Source organism: Octodon degus, unplaced genomic scaffold, assembly GCF_000260255.1.
Source record: "Octodon degus isolate 3935 unplaced genomic scaffold, OctDeg1.0 scaffold00070, whole genome shotgun sequence".
Lineage (NCBI taxonomy): Eukaryota > Metazoa > Chordata > Mammalia > Rodentia > Octodontidae > Octodon > Octodon degus.
The window spans coordinates 2,893,837-2,904,142 of NW_004524646.1; positions in this window are offsets into that span (position 1 = coordinate 2,893,837).

Below are 10,306 nucleotides of genomic sequence, written 5' to 3' on the forward strand. Positions count from 1 at the left end.
CTGCCACAGAGCACAATTTAGAAAGCACTAACTGGTGGTTTTGTTCAGCCATATCATGGCACGGGGCCCCGCAATGTCCTCAAAATTAGACGTGGATGCTTAGCAGACATTATCTTACAAAAACAAGATTTTTGAACTAATCTGGGCATGTGGCTCGGCATTCTTTGCCACTCAGCAGTCTCCAAGGTGAAGAGGTAAGGGTGGCATTGGCAAGCCAGAGTGATCCTTCATGGCAGCTTGGCTGGTGGCCTCTGGTGTCATCACTGAGTTTCACCCTGGGGATTACTTTGTCTTTGTCTTATAAATAGCCAAGCACATGTCTGGGTGAGCTGTTAATCCGTGGGCCAGCTCTGAGATTTTGGAATCCTCTCTACCCTAGTTATAGTGCACATACACAGACACACACACACAGCAGAGTTGACCAAAGTTAAAGAAACATAGAATGCAAAGTGTGAGGCTCGTGTTGCCTGAGTAGCTGGATTTGAGAATCTGTCACAGAATGAAGCTCACTAGGAAGGGTGCTAGCAAAGCAGCCTCGTGTTGTCCTGCCACCCCCTCCTCTGGACTGGAGACTTCAGGCTCTGTGAGAGCGGGGTATGTGGGATGTGGACAGGAGTGGAGAGCAAGGGCTCTAGAAGCAGGACCCAGAGTGTGAAGAGGAGGGCGCTAGACAGGGTGTGACTGTTACAGAGCTGCTTTCCCAACCAAACACAAGCAAAAATTACCCACTGCTCTCTTTTACTCCTGCAGTTTTTAAATGCTTTATAAAAAGAAATGTCCTGCAGTTTCAAACGTGATGCAAAATCTAAACAAATAAGTGTACTGGATGTGGCTCAGCTGCTGGGGCCCAAATGCGGCTGGGAAGCAAATGAAGCTCGACTACTGGCCGCCGGGCGGCCTCCGCAGGACACATGTATTTCTCTTCCAAATTTCTATCTGTGCCAGCAGAGCTCCGATGGAAACATCTTGAGGATAGCGCTCAGGGACGCTGGCCCTGAGCAGAGCCACACCAGAAGTGACTGTCAGAGTTGCACTGCGAGACAACATACCTGCCACATGCAGCTTACAGGAAACATTTATTTTGCTCACACTTTTGGGGGGTTGAGTCCCCAGCTGGCTGACTCTATTGATTAAAGGCCTCTGTGCAGCTGCAAACATCTGGCAGAAAAAGGCTGTTGCCTTCCTAGCATTCAGGAGGCAGAGAACAAGGGCCTGAGAGCAAGGGGCCAGGAACCAAGTCATGATCAGGCCCTTGACCTACTGCCTACCTCCCGTGCCATCAAGTCATGGTCTCATAATGAATTCATGACGGATGAATCCACCTGATGAAATTACAGCCTCATGATTCAGTTCCTTCCCCAAAGCCCATCAGCAACCAAATCTTCCAGAACTGGACATCAGAGGGGCAATTTTTTTTCCCCCCCTTTGGAACCAGGGATTGAACTCAGGCCCTTGTGCTTGCCAGGGAAGTGCTTAGTCTACTGAGCCATCTCCCCGGCCCCTTGAGAGGCTCAGTACCCCAGTGCTACATAATACTGATAAGGAAAACAGCTGTGGAGAACTAGCAGCTGCAGGTCTTCTTGGCTCACCTGTCCAGGTGCCTGGATCCTCCGCCCTAGGAGCCAGGGCAGGGCAGCTGGACCTCAGCATTCTCAATACACTGTCCCATTCCCCAGCAGGGAGCTGGGTGCAAACAAGGAGCTCCTAGGTCCCATCCTTTTTGTCCCAGACTCGGCCCCAGCCACAGGTCCTGGAGGGCTTCATGAGCTGTTAACCTCTTGGCTCTCCAGGGAAGACTGGGCCCCTACTAGACACTGGGGAAACAGGCAGCCTTGCGTCCTCAGCTTTACCTTTCTGGACTGGAGTTTCCATCCTAGCTGGAAGTCAAAATCAGAGGGTCAGCAGCACACTCAGCCCTCTTGGAGGGGCTGGGTGAGGGGATCCATGTTTTTGTCCTGTCTAGCACCCAGACACCACCTAGGCTTGTGCCGTAGGCTTGTAGCCCCTTCCTCCATCTTCACAGCCAGCAGCACTTCCTCAGAGCTCCTGCCTCCTTCAGATCAGCCTCCAGGTGATTCGGGGTTGCAGGTGCTTCTCTTAGCCCCACCTGCAAGGTTCCTTCCATCGTGGAAGGTAGCATGGCCATAGGCTCCGGGATTAGGACATAGACATGGTGGGGGGGGGGGTGTTGTTATATATAGAACAAGGTCCTAATTACCCCTTCATAGGCCCAGGTGGGGGCATCCCAGGAGCCCAGGAAATGGGTCCAGAGAATTGGTAATAGATAGGTTCCAGCCCAAGTACAAACTTCTGAATTATTATGGCCCTGATCCAATATGGCTGAATCCCCAAAACCACAGCTTATCTCCCCAATGGCCACTTCCTCCTTCCCCACTCCAGCCCTGGATCCCACTTCCTTTTACCTTTCAGCGCACACAAGGGAGCCTCCACTCAGCTCCTGTGTGTCATGAACCTGCCCCTCCACTGCACCCCTAGAAGTCCACAAAGCCTCATCTTCCCTGTTGCAGGTCAGAGGAGCTGCCCCTCTCTCTGCCCTTGATCCTCTCTGTTTTCAGAGTTAATAAAGGCTCCCTCCGTCCTTATTTCTGCTTCTCTGCTGTCCACCACCACTGATAAAACCTAACAGTAATGGGGACCCAGGTGTCCCCCTCTTCCCAGTCTGCTGAGGGGCTTCTCCTTGGGAGCCACTGCCTCTGTGATAGGGAGGATAGTGATGGGAGGGAAGGGCAGCTAGAGGACAAGACCACTGCCGACCGGCGCAGCAGGTGCTTCTTCTCTCTCAAAAAGCGCGGCTCAGAACCTCTGCTTTGGGATCCACGCAATTCCTAGGGTGAGCAGCTACACGTGTCTTCTAAGATGCCAAGGTGCCACGTGAACTGCTGCGTCACTACAGAGAACAAGGTCAACTCTGCTCCCCACAAGGGTGACCCCACAAAGGCACATCAGTGTCAGGTGTTTAGACATTGACAGGTTTATTCTTTTGTTGAAGCTTGAACAAATACATCTTTACACTCACAGAAATTGGTACAAGCTAAGCCTTTATTGTTTTGTTAAAAAGAAAACCCGTATCTAACACTGGCCAGCCAGATTCCCCGAACAAGAGAACATCACATTTCCACAGTACACTAACTTTTTTAAAGCTGACAAAAAGCATCCCCCACCTGCCTAAACAAGGGAGACTGATTTTAAGACTATGCAAGAAAAAAAGCACATGCCTCTTAGAACTGTTCATGATGAGTAGACAGGGAATTCTGAAGATTCCCAATAAATACGATATAAAATTCTGAGTTTACCTTTAATCAAAGACAGTACTGGTATCATTAGAATAAAGCATTCAAAGGACTTTTAAAATAACTATGTATATCTACAGCAACAAAAGGAACATGTCACACTAAACGCTCTTAAATTCTCCCAGAAGAGAGAGCTCATTATAAATTAATACTGCAAGATTGTAGCCCAGCTAGAATTAATCAATTTTTAAAAATCTACCATACAGTATAGAAATATGGAATTCAGGAAAGCAGGGAAAGAAAAGCTACCACTTACTGAATGCAGGAGGTATTAAGCAAAAAGTCACTTCCCTGGGGGTAGATTAATGCTAATAAACATAATGGCAGGAAGAATAAAATGAAGATTCAAAATAAAATAGATTCTTGATGTGAGAATAAGTTTATTCCTTGCATAAGAATGTCTTGTGTTCTTCAATAGCAACCTAGAAAAAAAAAAGTCATGCAAATAAAATTTGAATTACATGCCAGTAGAGGGGCTGCCAAAGGTTGGCCCCAGAAGGGGTTTTCTTAGAGGGTGAAGACCTGTTCTAATCCCCATCCAAATTGATGTTTCGCCCTAATCAGAGGGGCCCATCTCGAATCAAACCCAGTTGGTGCACTCCATAGAATGTACTTCCAAACAGTGCTTTTCACTTTTTAAAAGAAAAACTGGGAGCAGCATGAGGATTGAGAGAGGAGTAAAGAGATCCAGAAATAAAGAACCTCATTGTGGCGGGTGGCAGGCAGATGACGGAGAAGAGCGACAAAGGAAAAGCACAAGCAACGGCTGCCAACACAAGGGTGCGGCCCAAGGACGAGGAGCCGCGTGCTCAGCTCCACCCAGAGGGGCAGGCCTGGGGGTCCGAGCATAACCCACGCGGCTCCCTGTGCGTGCAATGATGGATGAGTGCCTGCTTTTCGGGCAGTGAACGGAGCCAGCCACACAAAGGCCCTAATGAAGATGCTTCAGCACTAGCCCTTGGAAATCAGAACGAAGTTCTAGCCAGAGATGAACACGTGTCTAAAAACAGAAGTATCTGAAAAGGCGTGGAGCACACATTTTTTATTTGGTAAGTGGGTCCATTCTGGCTGGCAATTTTTCCGCTTGACAGGCCACCTTGGACTTCCACAAAGCTGGGGTGACTGGATAGAAAACTGCTTAAGCTAGTTCATCGCTGTCAGGCACCCACCTTTGGATGACTCAGCAAATACAGAGGGTGATGCGGTGACCCAGGTCAGCAAGGTTGGGCTCAGCTGCCCTCGGTGGCAGAAAGAAGGCTATGAAGGGACTGTACTGGGAACTTGTTATGTGTGTACAAAAGCAAAGAGAATTGAGGCGATTTACTTGTGGGTGCTAAGTTGGGCTGGTCAGCAAACCAAGGTATTGTCATTTCCCAAAGATGGAGTCAAGAGCGGAGCCGACATCAGTGCTACCTGAAGGACAACCCCAGGGACAGCCAGCACACAGCCTCCCAGCCTTCCAACCTGGCAGCTCGAGGACACCAGAATCCCAGACTATGGGCCTCCTGAGGCCCTTCTGACACTGTGCTCTGGGCGAGGACCTGCTCTCTGCTGGCTCTTTCCACCGGGCTTCCTTCCTCTGGGTGCCATCAGAGGTCACAGTGTCCCTTTTCAGACACTGACCTGAAATGACTCTCTGCATTCTCTTGGAAGGAACTTTAAATAAATGATAACCAATCCAGCTGCTGCAGCAGGAAGAAAACCAGTCATGATTGTGGTCCACCTAAAAAACAGATAATCCTTCCCTCCTCGCCTCCATAAATACTAAATTGGAGAAGAGATGAAAAAGAAAATATTTTCATATTATTAAGAAAATGGAAGAAACCTAATCAGCTGGGAAAACTATGAGGGAAAAAAAAACCTGACTATGCAGGGTTAACGAGGTCTTTACAGAGAGCATTCAAAACAGAATTTAAAATGCTCCCATCTGCTGAGATGTATGTTTTTTTTTGTTTGTTTTTGCGGTACCAGGAATCAAACTCCAGACCTTGCACATGCCAAGCAAGTGCCCATCTGCAAAGATAACAAATGATTAGTTACAAGTTCGAGGAAATTCTTGAGCAAAAGAGCATACTGTGGTATTTTTATACAACGGAGTATTAATCAACTATAAAGAAAGACAAACTCGAACTAGAGGCTACACTCGTAGGTGAAATAAATCAGATCCACATGGGTAAATATCATATTGTCTCCCTAGTGTAAGAACTCAAAAGAAGAAATAAAACCTGAAAGGTCTAACAGATATAGTAAAACAGAAAGAAACAGAACTTAAGGATTAAACAATGAAGATGACAGAAAGAAGAAAAGATAGGAAAAAAGATGAGGGAAAACATGCAAGTGTATATACAGGATGGCTAAAGTGGTTGCACTAAAATTTTCCAGCAGTTTTTCTTTTCTTTTCTTTTTTTTTTTTTTGCATTTTAGGGAAGGGTCTACAGGGTGTTTAGGGTTTTACTATTAGATCAGACTTGTAGTGATTTGCCTGTTTACAGCCTCCCAAGAGCTGGGACTACAGGTGAGCGCCACCATGCCCAGTCTCAAATGCCATCTCAGTGCGCCTGGGGGCGGGGCCAGCAAGGCAGACCCGAGGGTCAACCCCAGCCCCTGTGCCTGCTTGCAGGCGCTTTAATCTGCTGAGCTATTTGGCTGGCCCTCCATCAGTTTTTTGAAAATACCAGTGAATGTGTAGAATTTTTTCCTTGACTAACTCTATATGCTGATATCTGCAATCTGAGCAACTACATCAAGGACAGCAATGTGTAACACAAAAACCATGCTTGAATACCTGTCATCTTGGTCTTCTAAATGTGCACCTTTTCTAATGTCATATCAATTATTACTATATTTTCTTTAAAATATTTTTTTAAATAAGGTTAAAAAAAGAAAAAAGACAAGAACAAAAATTTAAGGTTTCCTGAAAGCAAGCGGTAACATGCGGTATGTCCAATTTTACATAACTATATCTGTCAATCTGAACAACAGATTTGATGATAAAAATAGATAATGTATCAACCATTGTTAATCAGCTATTCTTGTTTTGAAAAATCTAACATATGTATTGCTGTATGTTGCCCTGTTTCTGTCTTTGTTTCTGATGTTTGTTCTTGCTTTTGTTTTTACTTTTCAAAATAAAATAAAATTTAAAAAAAAAAACAAAAAACCAAAGTAGTGAGGCAGCAGCTCCCTTTCCCCAAAGTCTTCAGGAAGAGGCCACACAAGCACCAGTCAGCGAGGTCACTGAGGAGCACTGTTTCCTGAGAGCTAAAGCTCCTAAACTCTGCGATTTTTGATTCTCCATGTGCTACAGTACTGCTGTGACTTGAATCTACTCCAGTTACTCACACAGCCCTCAGAAATGAAGCCAGCACAAATAACAAGGCATACTATCAGTTAGCTAAATGCAATGATGTGTTTTCGACCCATACTCAGACCAACAATATGCACTATATAAATTATAACTAATACTACGCAAGGCCAATAAATATTAAAAATCCATCTCTTTTTATACCTAGCTTATTCCTGTTTACTTCAATGTGCTAATTAATATGTGCTATACAGAACCAGGCAGAGATAATTTTAAAATGAAACTGCTATGTGACAGAAAATCTTCATTATTAAAAATCAAGCTAGCTCTCAAAAAGAAGATTCAAGATATATCATGTAAGATAAAAAAAAATCATCCACACCCAAAAAAGAAGACTCAAGGGTCAGCCTGATAGCTCAGCGGACTAAACCACCTACTTAGGCAGAGCGCAGTGGATGAGGTTTGATCCCCAGCTTGCCGTGCTGGCCCCACCCCTGGGTCTCCCTGAGACAGAGATTGAGACTGGGCGTAGTGGCGCGTACCTGTAATCCCAGTACTTGGAAGGATGTAAACAGGAGAATTACTACAAGTCTGATCTACATAGTGAGACCCTGTAGACCCTGCCCTAAATCCAGAAATAAATAAATTAAAATAACATATTGGGGGCTTGCCAGTTAGCTCAGTTGATTAAAGCACATGATTGGGCAGTCAGTCAGGCGCAGGGGACCGCAGTTTGATCCCGACCTCCACATGCTGCATGAGACCCACACTTAAGGCAGCCTGAGCCAGCCAAAAAAAAAAGGAAGACTCAAGACATATATCCCGTAAGGTACAAATTCCTTATGATGAACATAGTCATGTATATCTAGAATGAACCAATAAACTTAATCTTAAAAACCAACCCTATATCTTGCCTTCTATCTTTGGGATCAAAGCATCTTCTAGTCTTTTCCTGGTCTTCCACTGGTTCTGCATTGCGCTGCAAGGGAAGGAAGGTCAGGTTTTCTCTCTGTAGCAAGCTGAAGAAATGGGGAATCAGAGAGGCTGATCAATTTTCTGAATCACCAAATCTGTAGTCAGTTTGCAAATCCTACCTCCTTTTTGGAAAATGTCTTTTAAAATATAAATTTCATCTAAAATGGTCCCTCAAATCTGCAGCACAGAAACAATGTCTAATGCCTTCAAAGGAAACAAATACAGCAGCCCCTCACTTAGCGTGGAGGCTATGTTACAGACATACCCGGGGTAAGTGAAAATCATTGAAGCAGCAATGTTATATTTGTTTTAGTACCTCCATATAGTTTAAGGCTTTGTAAGCCCTTCCCACACTCTTAGAAACCCTTCCTACACTTTTAAAAACACTTCTAATGTTCTTAACCACTTTCTAAACTCATAAACCTACATAATTTTAGCAACATACATACACTTTACATTACTGCAAAATCCCATGATATAGGGAAAAATCTGTGATATATAACTTATTTATTTATTTATTTATTTATTTATTTGGTACCAGGGATTGAACTCAGGACCTTGTGCTTGCCAGGCAAGTGCTTATTCTACTGAGCTGTCTCCCCGGCCCCAGGCTTAGACTAATATTTTTTGAAAACCTGCCGCATAGTGGGTCTGTGAAAGTCGAACTGCAAAATGGTGAAGGATTACTGTACTCATATTAGGTCACTGATGTGACCCCACCAGAATAAGATCTGGTTGGAAAATCCTGTCAAGGTAAAGTGCAGCATTTACCTGCCAATCTGCCCATTGTATTTGTATGCTGGTAGTACAGTTATCTAATGCCACGGTGGAGTTCTGCTCATTCAGAGTTTGCTATGTGAGTGGCCTGTGGCCAACTTTCATTTCTCCGTATTAAAAATATTTATCTTTAAACAAAAATAAATTTCAGGACTTCTTTCGGGAGAAGTATTATTAAGTCTACAAAGCAGTCTCAAAAGGAAGCCCAGAATGTTAGCATGAAGTGCTAGATGTGCTTGTGGTTTTATATGTAAAATGAGATCACTATGCAAACCAATTTGTTACAACACTTTACTTAATTTTCCTAACTGCCAACATAAACTTTGGAAAATTCCTCTAAATGAAATAACTTTATATGGGACAGATGTTTGCATGATATGTTCCACTGCAGAAACTTCTTAGGTTGTCATTCACAAAATAAGTCCCCAAGCCTAGAAGAAAGGGACGAGTAATCAAACTAAACTTTCTTATCGACATATTTCATCAACTGTGAAGTGGCAATGCCTTCCTGCAATGCCAGCCACTGGGGAGACTGAGGCAAGAGGATAGCAAGTTCAAGGCCAGCCTGGGCAAGTCAGACATAGCTCAAGATAGATCATGTACAGGTACAAATTTATTATGATGAACATGGTCATAACAAACTAAAATAATACAAACTGTTATGGATGTAGGTTAGTGGTGAATGCCTGAGTTCAGTCTTTACTACTTCCAGGAAGAAGGCAAGAAAGATGGAAGACAGGAAAAAAGGCTATCCTTAGATAGAGGGGGACTTGCAAGCTGAAAAAGGGAGAGATTCTGAGGGCGTCATTCATTATTTATTCAGTATCCTTTTTATTTTGCGGTACTGAGGATTGAACTCAGGACCCTGCGCTTGCCAGGCAAGTGCTTATTCTACTGAGCTACCTCCCTGGCCCTTCATTCATTATTTAGATGACACTGACCTGGGGAAGTGTGTAGCGCAGCTGTACTGTGAACGTAAAAGTCCTGGGTTCAGGTCCCAGCACCAAAAAGCATGATGTCTAGATAAATCAACCTAGTAAATACAATGTGTTCTTTACTTTATCCTAACAAATACAAACAAAAACAAAGCATCTACTCCCTATGGGTTGTTTTATGTTGCTTGTTTGTTTTTTTGGTGACCCTCTTCAGTCAGCCTCCTGAGCCTTGGTATTATCGCCACACCCAGCTCCTATGGTTGTTTTATATACTCTGAGCCCAACATTCTGAAGTTTCTGTACTATATAAAACCCTTCTTTAGCTTTAAAACTAATTTACAATTGTCCTAGAATTCTGAAATATTATCAGCCATGGCAGCTACATTAGATCTGTAAGAAGCTAATACAGTATTACTAGATCAAGCCATCCATAGTAGATTTCACATAAAAAGAAATTAACATGGATTTCTCATATTCTTTGGTTAACTGGTCATGTATAGACTGGAGTTCTTGAATACAAGCTGGGATCGCTGGTTAGGCAGAGAGTCAGTGTAGGAAGGAAAGGTTTTATCACTTAGATGCTTATAAGTCCACAATACCAAATTATACTTAAGTATCTAAGAAACAGTGGGTTTTCCTCCATACTAAGACATGCATTTAGATGGACTGTTAACACAACCTAATGTGATGTAATTATTGCATAAGGAGCCTGATTGATACACAAAGATTGGACATTATAATGTATAATTCAAAAAACAATTCCTCGGGCTGGGGAGATGGCTTAGTAGAATAAGCGCTTCCCTGGCAAGCACGAGGGTCCGAGTTCAATCCCTAGTTCCTCCAAAACAAAACAAAACAATTCCTAAATATGCCACCAGAGCTTTAAAAAAATCTCTTTACTGTAGCCACAACAATCTGACATTTGAAAAATTTAACATGAAACCAGCACAGAAACTATTTTTTAAAAACTTGCATATTAAAAAAAAAATACATTAACTAGTAGT